Below are 16,671 nucleotides of genomic sequence, written 5' to 3' on the forward strand. Positions count from 1 at the left end.
AAGTTTTTCTCTCCCATTCCCCAACTCTTTCCCAAGGGGTGGCCATGTTGACAGCTGGGTGTGGCATTCTTCTGAATTTTATTTGTGCAGAGTCATTCAGGGCTTGTGTAAAAAAAGTCAATGTGTAAATTTAGACTTTTCAAGAACACAAAGGAAATCAGACTTCTGCAACCAGCTTTTATTTTTTTTCCATTTGACAACACTGTTGCCACTTGTAGATGTAGCATGTTACTTTTTTTTTTTGTGACCAGACCGTTGACCAGGCTGGAGTGCAGTGGTGCCATATGGGCTCCCTGGGCTCAATGAAACCTCCGCCTTCCGGTTTTAAGCAATTCTCCTGCCTCAGCCTCCCAAGTAGCTGGAATTACAGGTGCCCACCACCCTGCCTGGCTAATTTTTGTATTTTTAGTAGAAACGGGGTTTCACCATGTTGGCCAGGCTGGTCTTGAACTCCTGACCTCGAGATCTGCCTGCCTTGGCCTCCCAAAGTAGCACGTTCCTTTTCATGCTTGTATCATCAGATGTCCCATGGCGCTGCCAGGCTTGTCCAGCTTCCTACTGTGATTGAGAGGCTGCAACAGATGTTCTCACACTTGTACATGTGCACACATGACTAGGATGAGCCCTTAAGAGTGAATTTCTGTGTCAAGGATGTGTGCATTTAAGTTTTGATCTGCCGGGCACAGTGGCTCACGCTTGTAATCCCAGCACTTTGGGAGGCCTAGATGGGCTGATCACCTGAGGTCAGGAGTTCAACACCAGCCTGGCCAACATGGTGAAACCCCCATCTCTACTAAAAATACAAAAATTAGCTGGGCATGGTGACTTGTGCCTGTAATCTCAGCTACTCAGGAGGCTAAGGCAGGAGATTTACTTGAATCCAAGAGGTGGAGGTTACAGTGAGCCAAGATTGCGCTATTGCACTCCAGCCTGGCTGACACAGCAAGACTCCGTATCAAAAAAAAAAAAAAAAAAATCAATCCTTGTTCTTGAGTTGGCCTCTAAAGTGGTTACTAGAATTTTTTAGGACCCCTCCCCTCGCCGGCCTGCTCAACTGTCTGCTGGGCCCTGTGCAGTGATGGTCCAGCAGGGAGGTCCTATGCCCCTCACCCCTGGCTGAGGGCCAGACGCTTTCCAATTGGTGTTTTATTTTGTGCATCTCGGTCAAGCGAGAGGGATTATCTCTTCGTATGTTACAGACCAGGGTCCTGTGTTCTCTTTTCATTTGGATGGTTCATCCTTTCCTTGTTGAAATGTTTTAAAAAGAGTTCTTTGTAAGCCAGGCGTGGTGGCTCACACCTGTAATCCCAGCACTTTGGGAGGCTGAAGTGGGCGGATCGCTTGAGCTTAGGAGTTTGAGACCAGCCTGGGTAACATGGCAAAATCGCATCTCTGCAAAAATTAGCTGGGTGAGGTGGTGCTCCTGTGGTCCCAGCTACCTGGGAGGCTGGTGTGGGAGGATCATTTGAGTCTGGGAGTTTGAGGCTGCTGGGAGCTGTGATCGTACCACTGCATTTCAGCCTGGGTGAGAGTGAGATCCTGTCTTAAAAAAAAAAAAAAAAAAAAGAGTTATTTGTACATCTTTATCACAGGTGGTATGAGTGTCTTGTCCCCAGCTGCCTACTTTTGATTTTATTTCTGGGATGTTCTTCCACACAGAACATTTTAATCCTGTAATCCTGATGTTGTCAAGTCTCTGCTTTCCCTTTTAGCTTTTGGAATTCATGTCCTGTTTAGAGGTCTCCTGTGTTCTGAAATTATAGGAAAGAATTTCACCCACGTTTTCTTCTAGTACTTCTGTGGTTTCATTTTTACATGTTGGAATCATGAATTCATTGGAATGTGTTTTGGGTTCAGCAGCGAGGTAGAGGTAGATGGTATTGCCTGGATACACAGCAGCGAGCTTGGTCTGGAGCGGGTGGGATGTGTGTGTGTGTGTGTATGTGTGTGTGTGTGTGTGTGTGTGTGTGCTATTTTTATCAGTTTTGGTGTCTGTATTGTGCTGGCTCAGCAAAAACAATTTGGATACATTTCTTTTCCCCTCTGTGTTCTGGAACATTTTAAGCAGCAACATAATAATCTCTTTGTTAAAACTTTTCAAGAATTCACTAGTGAAACCATCTGGGCCTGATACTTTTGGGGGAGTCTATCACTTTAAAAATTTAAATTTTTTCCATGGGTCTTTCAGTTTTGGAGTTTTTCTTCTTAAAATTCATTATTTTTTCCTAGAAAAGCGTCTTTTAGCTTATTTAAAATCCCTCGGCTTATTCCGTGGGGGTTACTTTAGCTCACTTAGTGAGGACAGCGTGCAACGGGGTGATTGACATGATTGGTCAGCAAAGCACGATCGATCGGTCTGTGTGCAAACATCACTGGCTGTGGCTGGCGTCCTGGGATGCTCCATGTTGAGACACATGTGTGCAGTGCAGGGTGATGTGTATTCTGAGAGGGGATGAAGCCACAGGACCCCTGCACCCTTAAGAGAGAGCCCCCCTCCCCACGGCTGCAGTCTTGAGTAGGTAGTGACAGGGGACTGGGTCTGGGGGTGGCTCAGTGGTCCCAGCAGGCCAAGGGCTTCAGGAATTATGAGAGGTTTGGAGCTGCCCAGAGAGTGGCTTTCAAAATCAGTCTGGACTGCAGCCTCCAGAAAGACATGCGCTTGACACCACGACCCAGGACACACCTATATGGGGTGGGGGTGGGAGGTGGTGGGGGTATATAAATGAAACCAAATTTCCATCATGGAATTCTTACCTTTACCATGCCTGCGCTACACTTTGGTATTTTCTTTTTTTCTCTCTCTCTCTCTATTTTTTTGTTTGTTTGTTTGTTTTGGAGAGAGGGAAGGCTTTTTTCATTTTTTTTAAACAGCTTTATTGAGATTCAAGTAAGCTACTATACAATCCACCCATTTAAAGTGCATAATTCCATGGTTTTCAGTCTATTCAGAGAGTAGTGCAACCATCATCACCACAACCAATTTTAGAAAATTGAAAATTTGAGAAATTTAGAAAATTTTTTTCTTAGGAAGAAACCCCGTAGCCTTTAGCTATCAATCCTGCCCTCCTCCTCCATATTTCCTTTCTATCTGTGTGGATTCCAGACTTTTCTTTTCTTTTTTTTTTCTTTCTTTTTTTTTTCTTTTTTTTTTTTAGGTAGGGTCTGATTCTGTCACTCAGGCTGGAGTGAATGGCTCAGTCTCTGCTCACTGCAACCTCCGCCTCCCTGGCTCAAGCCATCTTGCCACCACAGCCACCCAAGTAGCTGAGACTACAGGCCTGTGCCACCATGCCTGGCTAATTTTTGTATTTTTTTGTAGAGATGAGGTTTCACCATGTTGCCCAGGCTGCTCTTGAACTCCTGGGCTCAAGTGATCCTCCTGTCTTGGCCTTTCGAAGTTCTGGAATTACAGGCGTGAGCTACTGCGCCTGGCTGATTCTAGACATTTCTTGTACAGAGAATTGCACGTTTGGCCTTTGTGTCTGGCTTCTCCACTTGGTGTCACGTTTCCAAGATCCCTCCACATTGTAGCAGGTGGAATATTGAGTAATATTCCACCGTGGAATGGACTGTTCCATTGTGGACAGACACGTTGCCTTTATCAGCTGAGGGACATTGGGATGTTGTCACCGTTGGCCTTTCGTGAGTGTATTCTTTTCAAATGAAAAAAAAAAACTCTGGTCACCACCTACTAGATAGTTTTCTTGGCCCACAGGGTGGGACAAGCCAGCCTGGGTGAGGGCAGGGAGGTGGCCAGGTGGAGGCAGCTGGAGTGGCCCTGGGTTGCTTCTGGGTGCAGCAGGCAGAGGTGCAGAGGCAAAGCCTGAGCATGTTCCGTGGGCAGCTCTCCATCCTGGGAATGTTTGTTTATTCAAGAAGTCTCGGCCAGGCGTGGTGCCTCACACCTGGAATCCTAGCACTGTGCGAGGTCAAGGCAGGCAGATCACCTGAGGTCAGGAGTTCGAGACCAGCCTGGCCAACATGGCAAAACCCCGTCTCTACTAAAAATACAAAAATTAGCTGGTCATGGTGGCGTGCACCTGTAGTCCCAGCTACTTGGGAGGCTGAGGCAGGAGAATCTGCTTGATTCCAGGAGGCAGAGCTTGAACCTAGGAGGTGGAGGTTGCAGTGAGCCAAAATTGCACCACTGCACTCCAGCCTGGGTGACAGAGTGAGACTACCTCTCAAAAAAAAAAAAAAAAAAATCTCCAGTGCTGCCCTGTGCCCGGCACTGAGGCGGGGGAGTGCAGCACTGGTATGTGCTTCCAGCCCACCGGGCTCCTGTCTGGAGCTGACGTGCGACCAAGGCACATGAGGGAAGCACGGTGAGGTGGACGGTGCGCAGGCATAAGGAGCAAAATAAGGCAGACGCGGTGGCTCAGTGGCTCCTGGTGGCTGCGAGGAGCGTGGGCAGGACAGACCCAGGAGGGCGCTTAGAGAGCAGGGCTGACTGGGGCAAGGTGTGTCAGGCACTTGTCAGGAGCACAATGTAAGGGGACACGAAAGAGCTCAGGAATCAACACAGATAGTATTTAATGCAGTGTTTTTACATATTGAAATGATGCAAAGTAACCTCCATGGTGAACAAATGTTGGAATTTTAAATAAAGACAGGCCCAGCCCTGCACGTGCACAGCCATGTCAGAGTTTGTTCAGCCTGGAATTTGATTTGTTTAAAATGTTACTTTAAAATATTGTTTGATTCTTGGATTTTTTGGCACTCCCTTAACTTTTGCACCTGGACGAAGGCCTCACCCTAATCCCAGCTGGAGAGGGTCAAGGGCTGGTGAATTTGGCTTTGGACCTGCAGAGCTCATGGTACCTGAGAGGTGGGGCCAGGAACAGGAAGGAGCTGGTGAGAACAACACCTGGATGGGGCCAGATCAGAGCAGCACTGTGGCCCTTTCCAACCCATGGTTTTGCTGCTGGATGCTTGGCAAATCGGTGCTGAGTCCCCGGCCCTCTGAACGGAGTGTGATGAGTGACAGGGCCAGGGAGCTCTCGGGCCCCTCCCTGAAGCGGCAGTGAAGCCAGGGATGTGCTGACAGCAGGCAGGGAGAGGGGCGTCTGGGTCTGTGCCTGGAGCCAGCTGCCCCACGGAGGAACTAGGTGAGGATGCGGTGGGAGGAAGGCCTTCCCAGTCCTGCATCCTCCGAAGCATAACTGAGTGCTTGTGTGGCTTGGGAGTCACTCTGGTCCGAGGACGGTCTTGCTCTGCTTAGCCAGGCTTTGAAGAGGCACTGGGATATGGACAGCAGCCCTGCTGGGTGGCAGGTTGTCCACTCTCGCCTGCTTCACACTGGAACTGGATACAGAGCACCTGGATGGCCAGTCCCAGAGTGTCTCTGACACTCCCAGTCACCTCATCCCTTAGACCAGAATAAGATGGGGGACCCCAACCTGAGCCTCACATGGGCTCCATTCCATGTGCTCCCATAAGCCACTGGGCCCACCTAGCTCCAGGGCTGCCTGGCCATTTGGCGTCTTGGTTTCCTCGTCGGTGCAATGAAAATAATAGTCCCAGCCTTCTCGAGGAGTTACAAGATGCCTTTCATGTGAAGGGCTGGGATTTGGTACCAGACTACCTGGATTTGAATTTTGGCCCTACCCTTCCTAACCTGTGGCTTTGGGCCAGTCTCACTTCCCTGTGCCTCAGTTTCCTCATTTATAGAGCCATCTCATTGAGTAGTTGGGAGGATGAACATAAGGAAGTGTACTGATGTGCCCAGAGCATTGTGATTTTACTTATTATTACCAAACCAGGCACACAGTAAGTGCCTAATAGATGCTCAGTGTCGTTTCATGGACTTCTGCGTGCCTTGTGTGTCTCCAGCAGCCTAGCTGTCAAGGTGGGGAAGCTCTTGATGAGTTGCAGGAGGTAATTAGAAAGAGGAGGCGGCAGGTGCGAGGGTTTGGGTGACACCTGTGGACAGAGAGAGGTCGATGGACCCTGGCAGCGGGGAGGGGGTCCTTGCACATAGAAAACATTTCCTGCATCCAAGATCCTTGTGACTCTGGAACAAAGGTGGCAGACATCTGCAAATTCCAAATCATAAACCCAGAAAGCATAGAACATTCGTAGGGAGGACCAGAAGCATCATGTATCTTAGTGTGTATAGAATTTTCCACATAGCCAAACAAAAGCACGTTTCTAACTGAAGCTGTCGGAGAGTTCCTGAGCACTTTATACGAGACAAGGGCCGGTAAGTGGAAGTTCAATACGCAGGAGCCATTCCTTTTGTTCGCGAATGTTTGCTGTCTTTTCTGTCTTTATCCGCATTCAAGTGAGGGCACTCATAGGTCCACCGTCCAGCCCCACGCTTTGTTTGCTACTGAAAAATATCTTAAGAGCTCCACAGCTGCAAATCCTTCTGTCGGGGGGGAGGGTGTTCCAGGAACCCAGCCTTGCTCGGGGCTGAGGCCCCTCAGCACCTGCTGCACAGGCATTGGTCATTAAAACTAAAGTGGTCATGTGCCATATCCATGGGCCCTCGGGGTCTGGTGGCACCTGGTCACACAGTCCAGTGGCTGCCTCCCGCCTGCTGGACACCGGGAGTGGGGGCTCCTCATTCCTGTTCCCTGGCGGTGGGGGGAGTGACTCGAGCTCTCACACATCAGAACCCACCGATTCACACGCTGGGGCACCTTAGAGCCCCTTGACAGCCTCTCAGCCTGAGAGACCATCAAACTGAGCTCCTGGAGAGGGTGGCCCTTGAGGCCTGGACACAGATGTGGACAGGATAGCCCTGCCTCATCTTGGAGAACCGCTTGGGTTCAGCCTCTTGTGGGTCTGAAGCTCAGGCTGGGCCAGTTCCTGCCCCTCGGACGGCTGGAAAGGCAGCTCAGCCTCACAGCCTCCTTGTCAGGCTCTGAAAGCCACCCGGCCTCCGGCTCTGCTTTTTTTTTTTAAAGATGGAGTCTCACTCTGTTGCCCAGGCTGGAGTGCAGTGGTACCATCTCAGCTCACTGCAGTCTCCACCACCTGGGTTCAAGCAATTCTCCTGCCTCAGCCTTCCGAGTAGCTGGGACTACAGGCACGTGCCACCGTGGCCGGCTAGTTTTTGTACTTTTAGCAGGGATCAGTTTTCATCATGTTGGCCAGGCTGGTCTTGAACTCATGACCTCAAGTGATCCGCCCGCCTCGGCCTCCCAAAGTGCTGGGATTACAGGTGTGAGTCACTGTGCCCAGCCTCCAGCTCTGCTTTGGTTTTCCCTCAAGGCTGTGAGGATGTCCACGCCTCCTCCTGTCCTCATGGCCCATTGATGTCTCCAGATGGTCCGCAAAGCCACTTTCCCCTCGGGAGCTCCCCAGCTGGTGAGGGGGCCCTTTGGGGATCACTGTCCAGGCAGTCATGGAGGCCCGTGGGCCCTGCTTCCTGGCTGAACCGAGACCTGGTGCATGGGGTGCATCTGGTCTGAGCCGAGGCCCCTGGAAGCCACAGCCGGGAGGCAGTGAGGGACGGCTGTCATGTCCCCTCTCCTCTGTCTCCCAGGGTACCTGCGGGGCAGATTTCCCTACCTGAGCCTCCCAGTTGCCCATACCCTGGCCTCCCAAAGCCCAGCCCAAAGCCTTAGGCACCCTACAACCCGCTTCCTCTAGCCTGCCCTGTCTCTTCTCTGCTGATGTTCCTGAAACTTCCCTGCCTCTCCTTACCTCTTGGCCAGAGAGAGACTGGAGACCCCGTGGGAACCCCCGAGGGGACGGAGAAGACTGCTGTTTGAACGGAGGTGGTCTTTCCCTCTGTCCCTCCCCAGGCGGGTCACACTTGCAGGCCCAGCCTCCTGCTGTGGCAGCGCTTGGGGTGTTGGCTGCCTCCTGGGCAGGAGATGGGAGCTGAGGGAGGCGCTTTCAGGACCAGAGTGGGAACCCAGCCGGAGGAGGAGTAACAGGCTTGTGGTCAGCAGCAGCTGCTGCAGGGACCCCGGAGCTATACCTGTGCCCCAGCTGACCCCTCCCGCTTCCCTAGGGCGGGCTGGGGATGGTGGTCTGTTGCCCAGCCCAGGAGGAAGAGGGGCCGTGGTCAGCAGCAGCCACATTGAGGACCCCAGTGCTGTACCTGCGACCAGGCTGACCCCTCCCGCTTCCCCAGGGCTGGCTGGGGATGGTGATCTGTCGCCCAGCCCAGGAGGAAGAGGGGCTGTGGCTTCCACTCTAGAGGTCTTTCTCCTGGTCCCTCCCCCGGTGCTGGTCTAACTGCAGGCCTGCCTTAGGCCGTGGCTCCCTGCCGGCACCTGCTGACTAATGCTTAGCTGATGCTGATAGGAGAGGGCTGAGATGGGGAAGCAGCAGGTCCTGGTCACAGCGGGCTCGGGTTACACAGATGGTTGAGGCACCTCCCGGCCAGCCCCAGGAAGCAAGGCCTCACACAGCCTCCGGCTCGCCCACTGCCCGTGTGCATTTCTGGGGGCCCCATCCCCCAAGGCCCCCACCAGGTAACTTCATTGGGCTGGGTGTCGCTGCAAAACCACCCATTGGGTAAGGTAGTTTTTTTGGTGGGGGGTATGGCTGGTGAGAATGCAGTGGAGGAGAAGCCAGCTCCGTGGTTGGGGGGAGTGTGGACCCCCCGTTTCCTGTCTGCCCCCTGAACTGGAGCTCATGGTCCCTCTCCCAGGCGCCTGGGCCATGGAGGAGGTCACAGCCCTGCCTTATTCCTGTGGCAGCCTAGGGGAGCCCTGGCCAGTCCTGTGTCTCCTGGGAGGGCGGCAGGCTGGTCAGGCTGCAGGGCAGGCCTGGAATGCAGACCCCCACTTGGCCATGCCGTTGCCTGGCCGCTCTGTGTGGGGACGTTCTGTTCAGGAAGAGAGAAGCGGACCAGACAACCCGGCTCAGCAATTGGAAGCTCAGCTCCCCATGTTCAGTCCAGCAGGAAGTTTGCCTGCTTGCAACACTGGCGTGCTTCTGCACGCGCCTTCTTGGCTGGTGGTTCTGCGAGGCCCCCACTGGGCTGCGTGATGTCCTCTGGCCACCCTGGCCTTGGTGCCTGGCCCCTATGAAACAGAGACACCTGGGCAGTCCCCACTTGTGCTTGCAAGCCCGTGGGACATGTGGCTTCAGTGATGGCTGATTCCGTTTCACTCAGAGGCCCTGGGAATCCTCAGCCCAACTGTCCAGAGGAGTCTGTCTCAGTGGGGAAGAGTCTGAGCTGTCCTCCTGGTAGACAGTCCTTTAGATCGCTGGGGTACTTCCCTGCCGGCCGTTCCTCCTGCGGTCCCTGCTCCTCTGTCCCCCAGCCGTCTCCCACCCTCTCCCCTGCAGCAGCCAGCTGGCACGGGGACCTCACCTTCCCTCTGGGATTGCGAATGAGACGACTTCCCTCGTCCTTCCGGGTCCAGATCTTTCTGGCAACAGTGAGTGAAACCCTTGTCTCAGGTGGGAGGAGAAGGCTCAGTGTCTGGTCACAATGACGGTCCTAACCACATCACTCTCAAACAAACGCTGGCTTTCACTTACCCCTTGCCCTGCCCAACAGTTACTTTCATTATCCCATTTTCCAGATTAGGAAATCAAGGCGCAGAGAGTTTCAGCCACTTGCCTGAGGCCCCACAGTTAAGTGTCTGGATTTGAACCCTGGGGCAGCCTGGCTGCTGAGCTGTCCTGGATATGGGGTACTGTGCAGTGGTGGGGTGGGGTGGAGCTCTGCCGTCGCTGACCCTCGGGCTACCTGGAGTGATAGCACAGCCCCTTGTCTGGGCCCCTGCCTGAGGCTTTGGCTGGATGCCGGGAGCCCGAGCCCTTCCGGCTCTTTCCTGTGTAAGGCGCCATGGGGTGAAATGAAAGAAAACCCCAGTTAGAAGGTGTCTCCCTCTTCCTTCAGTCCCTCAGCTGCCCTGGATTTTGAAATAAGACACCGCCCGTCTGTGGGGTGAGCAGGAACAGATTGGAACCTCATTTCTCTCCCGCTAGTCACAGCTGCCAGGAGCTCATCTTTCTCTGTCTTTCTCCTCCCCCTGCTGCCTCTCCCCACAAGACCTGGGCTGGATCCTGCTGGGAAAGCCAACAGGAAGTCTTTTGGCTGCGGTGGAGGTGGGGGTCTGTGCTTCCCTGGGGACTGAGATGAGGTTGGAAGTCTTTTGGCTGCGGTGGAGGTGGGGGTCTGTGCTTCCCTGGGGACTGAGATGAGGGCTCTAGGCTGGCTCCAGCAAGAGCAGGGAGGCCCACATCTCTGCCTACTGGTTTTACTTCCTGTCCTGGGGGAAGGTATCCACATGTCCCAGAATGCGCCCTCTGTGTGTACAGGGATGGCTTTTGAGCGATTCACCTGAGGTTTAATGATCTTTCTCTTTGGAACTGGAGTGGCTTCTCCACGGTCGATCGGGCTGAGCTGCTGAGCTCGGTGCCTCAGCCGGCATCTTTCCCCAGGCGCTTCCTCTCACCGCACTGGGGTGCAGGTTGTTAGTGGATGGGTCTTCACCCTTGGGGATTGGCAGCTGCCAGCTTATTGCACAGTCGTCCTGGCCGAAGGTTCCACTAAGCTCCTTGGAGTGTAGGGTTTTTTTTGAGACGGTCTCTCTCTGTCGCCCAGGCTGGAGTTCAGTGGCCCAATCTCCCACTCACTGTGATCTTGACCTCCTGGGCTCAGTGTTCCTCCCACCTCAGCCTGCCAAGTGGCTGGGACTACAGGCGTGTGCCACCATGCCTGGCTAATTTTTTAATTTTAATTTTTTTTGTAGAAATGGGGTCTCACTATATTTCCCGGGCTGACCTCTAACTCCTGGGCTTAAATGATCCTCCTGCCTTGGCCTGCCAAAGTGCTAGGATTCCAGGCATGAGCCATTGTGCTCATCTGGGGTTTTCCTTTAACCCTTCCTGGCCCTTCCCAGGTGCAGGAAGCGGGCCTCAGCCTTATGTGTGCTTGAACAGCTCTGGACTCTGTCCTGTGCCTCCTGGGCGCGTGGTCAGGCCTCACATCAGCAGGAGCCTCAGGTGAAGAGGGAGGCAGAATGGAATGCTTGTCATCACCCAGCCTCGGGGCCAGGCGGGGCGGCCAGGACAGTAGCAGTGGCTGGCGTGGCTTCCTGGGAGGTCAGCCCATTGGTGTGGCTGGGGAATGGGGAAGGGAGCTTCTCCCCTTGTCTCCTCTTATTTCTGGTCTCTGGGCCTCCAGGGCCAGGTCTCCAGAGTTCTAGGTGGAGGATGGAAGTGGGGAAGCTGGGGTGAGAGCGGGGTGGGGTGGGGGGTCAGGGGGATCCTGGAAAACCGTCCTCTGCAGGTCCTGCTTTTCCCAGGGAGTGCCCAGGGCTGGTCCCAGGGAGCTGGACTAATGGTCACCTCGGATGGTGCAGAGGCCCATCCCCAGGAAACGGGGCCCACAGAAGCTTTTGGTTCTGGTTCTGTTCTGCCCTCTGGTTCTGTTCTGCTTCCAAAGTAGGGCTCAGGATAGCGCTGAATTCCCTGCTGAAATGCAGCTTCCTGGGCCCTAACCCAGCCCTCCCGAACCAGAGGCTCTGGGGTGGGCCCTCTGCTTGTCTAGCAGCCTCCAGGGGACACTTCTGCCTGCCAGAGAAAGTCTAATAAGCACTGCTCTAAACCCCCTCGTCCCCACAGCCTTCTGGCTCTTCTCCTTTTTCCTGCTAGGATCTGCATCAGGATTAAATGCCAATGTCAGGGGTAAGGTTAGACTTGTGAACCCTGAGACAATACCTGCATCTTTTTTTTTTTTTTTTGAGACCGTCTCGCTCTGTCGTCCAGGCTGGAAGGCAGTGGTGCGGATCTCCGCTCACGGCAACCTCCACCTCCAGGGTTCAAGCAATTCTCCTGTCTCAGCCTCCCAAGTAGCTGGGACTACAGGCTCGCACCATCACACCTGGCTAATTTTTGTATTTTTAGTAGAGATGGGGTTTCACCATGTTGGCCAGGCTGGTCTCGAACTCCTGGCCTCAAGCAATCCCCTCACCTCAGCCTCCCAAAGTGCTGGGACTACAGGCGTGGGCCACCGCGCCCAGCCTGATACCTGTATCTTGACCAAGCTGTTGTGGAAACATTGAGTTCCCCTTGATAGTTCTGTCCACTGAGTGAATGTTTAGGAACCGGCCAGGAATCTCCCACCCCCACCCAGATCGTGGCCTGGAGGCAGCGTTTGTGACCCTGTGATGGGATTTGTCTCTCTTGCCCAAGAGACTTTGGAGATGTGGCCCCTAAATGTGGGGGCCCCTGTTGGGGTGGGAACGGGAGCTGGCCCTGGCCTTTGTCCAGTGACCCCGTCTCAGTGCCTCGATCCTAGCACCCTCGATCTCAGCGCCTCCCTCCCCGGCTCCGCACAGAGATCACGTGGCTTACGCTGAGTAATCCTCCACCGCCCGCCTTGTGTTCCTGCTTCAGGGAAGCCTTTCCAGGGAGCCAGCTGACACATTTGGCCTCCATTATTTGTTTTTGAACAGGAATGAAAGGAGAGAGTGAGTAAGAAAGTGGCAGGAGGTGGGGGTTGCAGAGTAGGGAAAGGTCAGAGAAAGGGGAGGAAAGATCTGGAAAGTCCAGACATGTGCTCTGGAAGCAGGTGCCAGCTATGAGCTCATCTGGAGGGTGGCCACCCGCCCTGCTGCCAGGGCATGGTCACTGGGAGCCTGTCCTTGGCTCGCTTTCTGCTGCTTTGAGCGCTGAGCAGATTTGTTTCCATTTTAGGGACAACGCAGGGAGGCTGTCATTCCACCCCTCGCCTTATTAATATTTCATGAATCATAAGTGACCACTTACTGCATCCTGACATACTCCAGGCGCTGGGCTCGAAGCTTTATGTGCTTCATGGGACGTATCCGCACCATTGCCGTAGAAAACGGTCCTGTTACTACCGTAGAGAAGAAGGCACCGAGGCACAGAGAGGTTGAAGAACCGGCCCCAGGCCACACAGCTAGAAGCAGCTGACCCTGGCTTTGAACACAGGGCTGCTTGACTCCAAAGCCCGAGCTGGTTTGCAGTTAAGCTCACGGTTTCTATGCCACTGTTTGAGCCTCTGGTCGAGCCCCTTGGCTCAGTGGGGGGGGCCATGACCCACCGGCTGTTCCATTATGTGTTGTGGACACCTCCACGGCCCACCTGGGTGGGAGGGAAGGGGCTTCAGGAGGTGGGAGGGGTGCAGGGAACAGAGTCCAGCCTGCTTGGGCCCAATACCTTGACCTTCAAGGTACCCTTTGAGGGTGGCATGAGGCTAAGCTCTCGTTCCCCTCCAGGACTCTGCTCCTGTGAGCGCCTCAGGGTCCCTGGCTTTTTTCTGGGGGCCTTGCTGGTCAGGATCGCAGAGAAGCTCTTTGCTGTTGATCTTTCTGCCTCTGTATATTTTGGCAAGCCATTTTATGACTCAGTTGCTTTGTCTGTAAAATGGGTTGAATAACATTGTCCTGCCTCAGAGGGTTTTTGGGAAGATCAAATGAGGCCTGTGGCACAGAAGCCCTTTGTTAAGCCATGCCGACTAGCGGTTGGCGGACCCCCAAGTGAATGGGCATTTGGGTGCTGAGTGTGTGGACTCAGTACTCAGGAGGAGGGGCTGGGGGATGCCTAGAACTCCTGGGAGGCTCGGACCCCTACTCTGCTCAGAATGTGAGCTGCTCCTTGGCCAGTTTAATTCCCGTCACTAGGGTGAGGGTAACCAGGACTTACGCATAGTTGGGCGAAGTTGAGTGACCACATGTGGAAGTCTAACATCCCTCGTGCAAAGTGGGCAGGCGGCCAAAGTGAGCTCTGCACCAGTCCCCCCACCCCCGGGGCTGTTCCTGGCGCCCTGCCCTCCCCCAGAGCCCCACTGACCTGCACCACGTGACCTGGGCCTGGGAAGATGGGCTCAGCTGTGGGAGGTCGTGCGGGCTGGGGACTGAGAGTGCCGGAGGAGGGCCTCCCAGGAAAACCCAGCTGCACAGGAAGCTGGGCCAGTGGCCTCCGGAAGCCTCTGGGCTTTGTAAGCTGGACTCCCCGGATCTGTGACTGTGGGGCCCTCTCCTGCCTGCAGCTGAGAGCCCTTGACCCGTACCTGAGGGCTTCAGAGGTCCGGGAAGGGGATGTGACCGTGTCCTCAGGGTGCAGCCCACCCGAGTGCCACTCTGGCTGCAGCCCCCACTCTTCCTGGCCCCCTCTCTGGCCATGGGGATGCTGCCTGGGAGGTTCCCTTACATGGAAGGAGCTGCAGCTGAGCTGGCGGGCCCCACACACCCCCGAGGCCACCTGACTTCCAACCTCCAAGTGGGGCTGCATCCAACACTCAGGACCTGGAGCCTCAGCCAGAGAAGGACCCCCCACTGCCTCTTTCTGTGTCTTGGGAAAGGGTCTTTGTGCTCCTCCCCCAGGGATCCGGCACACACATGTTGGGAGGCTAAGAAGAAGCTGCCCACCTGCTCATCTCCCCCCACCCCCCACCCTCCCAGCCAGCAGAATTTTACCTGTGTGCCTAGAATGCATGGAGCCAGAAGTCAGGAGGTTGGCCTGGCTGTGTCCGACCCTGGCTCTGCGGTCTCGGACAGTCCCAGCCCTCCTGGAGCTCAGGGTCCTGATCTGTAGAGGAGAGGCTGCTATGCGGCCCCACAGGGCCCTGTGCAGAGGGGAGTGTGCACGACTGTGAGTTCAGGCTCTGCCCTCAGACAGGCGGATAGGATTGGAACAGTGGGTCAGGATGACCAGAGGGTCCCAGCCTCAGGAGGAGGCCTCCGAACCTCCCAGCACCTCCACACCAGGGAATATAGCCAGGAACCCAGGCCTCCCATCTCAGGAAGCAGCACCCCGCGCCCCACCTCTGGTTGCCTGGGCCTGAGAAGTTGAGGATTCCTCCCAAATCCGAGTGCCCTCTGACCCCTGCTTGGGTAGTTGTCCCTCCTGAACTGACCACCTGTCCTACACCGTCGCCTGTGGTTCGTCCCACAGGGTGGCCAGCGAGTCCCCTGCACAGCACACCTTCCCCAGGAGCACTGCCTGTGTAAAGGGTGCCACCCCAACGCCCTGGAGGTGTGCAGTGGCGGGACAGCATGAGCCCAGGAACCCCGGTGAGCTCCTGGATGGAGAATGTGTTCAGATCACCCCCAAGCCTAAGCCTTCCCTGGGTGTCTGCTGTGCTTGGGATGCTGATTCATCCTGGGGCAGCCTGTGAGATCCCACGTCACCCGGCCACTCCCCACCGGCCTCCTGGCCTGGCTGCTCCTGGGACATGAGGGCTCATCCTCACGGAAGAATGTTCGCTTGTTCCCTCGCGGGAAGTCCCTCCCCAGACCTCCTGGCCGCCTCATTCAGGTCTTGCTGAAGCGCTGCCATCTTGGAGAGGCCTCCCTGTCATCCGCAGTTAAAGCAGCCCTCCCATGCCTGTGGGTGGTTTTCTGTGGGGCAGGGATGAGTATTGGAGAGTCTTGCCGTTTATTTGTTCATATGCCCTCTGGGAGGGCACGGGGCACTGACTTGTGTTGCGGGTGCCTCGCATGTCACGGGTGCTCAGTAAATGCTTGTTAAACACTAGGAGAGCGCAGAGGAGGGAAGCCTCTGTCCAACTGGAGCAGTCAGGGAAGACTTCCTGGAAGAAGTGGTATCTGGTGGCTTGGAATGTGGAGGTTTGTCTATATGCAGACATTAGGTTAGAGGGCAAAGGGGCATTGTCATAACTTAGCAGACAAGCAACTAAGGCATTGCTAGGACATGGACTGCTCATGGTTGGAGCTAAGAAGGAGTCAGAGAGAGAGGTCCCTGTGCTCTGGAGTGAGTCGTTGCGGGAGGCTGAGCTCCCAGAATGTGGGGCTGCCTGTGGAAAGGCTGGAGGTGGGAGATACACCTGTGAGTGCAGGTGAGTGTGGGGTGAGCCACTGGGGCTGGATCAGAAGATGGGAATCCCTAAACCCACCAACCAGCCTTGGTGCCCTGGGAATGACAGGAGACGGGGTTTCTAGGGGACTAATCCAGCACAAGCGGATGAGATGGGATGCAGGGAAAAGCACAGAGCTCTCTGAGGCTTTGGGAAGCTGAGTTAGGGTAGAGCCATGACAGGGTGAGTTCCAGAAGCAATCCAAGAAAAAATAGCTAGATTGGTTTCTCCCTTCACTGTAGGAGATGCCCCACCTCACTTCCCCCGTCCTCCGGGCTCTGGCTATGGGCTGGGCACAGTGAATGGGTTCCATCTGCAGGGGTAGTCACACCCTCTGGTCGCAGCTGCCTCATGCACTGTGTTGAGATGGGATCCGAGGCCAGGAAGAACAGCTTCTTCTGTAGGTTGGCATTGTCAGCCTTCGGGGAGGGAAGGACGGTGGGGTGCCTGGAGCGTCTCCTGTTTGCCATTCACACTCTGTGCCTGCCTGCAGGGCCTTGAGCTCTGTCTGTTCTGCCTCAGTCCTGGTCGGGAACTCGTTGGTACCCATAGGGGCAGTCAGGCTGGAAGGAGGAGACCAGGCCGGCAGAGGAACTGAGAGGGGGCCCTGAACAGCACCCAGGGCTGAGTCATCCTGGGCCTGCCAGACTTGCTATTTGGAGCTGTTCCCGCCTGCTCATGTGCAAGGTCCTGATCCACTCAGGTCGGTTTAACCAGCGCCCTTCCCCAGGCCCAGTTTGCCTTGTTTTCGTTCGATTCATTTATTGTCACCGCTGCCATCCTTGCACCACATAACTAGCCTTTCCAGCAGGCCAGCCACCAAGCTCAGGGCCTTCACCGCATCTCCTGTAATCCTCACAGCAACCTGGGAGGCACAGAGAGGCTGACTCGCTGGCCCATAGTCACAG

At 55.0% G+C, this 16,671-nt stretch overlaps 1 protein-coding gene across 7 annotated transcripts in view; it reads left to right on the forward strand.

The window, feature by feature from the left end:
- Positions 1-16,671, forward strand: part of SEPTIN9 (septin 9) — a 211,500-nt gene that overhangs the window by 122,705 nt on the left and 72,124 nt on the right. The window contains exon 1 of one of the 7 annotated variants that reach the window (XM_009191330.2): positions 8,359-8,432. The exons of the other annotated variants lie outside the window; for them this stretch is intronic. The gene's annotated coding sequence lies outside the window, so the exon portion shown is untranslated. Of the gene's footprint in view, positions 1-8,358; positions 8,433-16,671 lie in introns of those variants that run through there. 7 annotated transcript variants of the gene reach the window in all.

Source organism: Papio anubis, chromosome 17 (assembly GCF_008728515.1).
Source record: "Papio anubis isolate 15944 chromosome 17, Panubis1.0, whole genome shotgun sequence".
Lineage (NCBI taxonomy): Eukaryota > Metazoa > Chordata > Mammalia > Primates > Cercopithecidae > Papio > Papio anubis.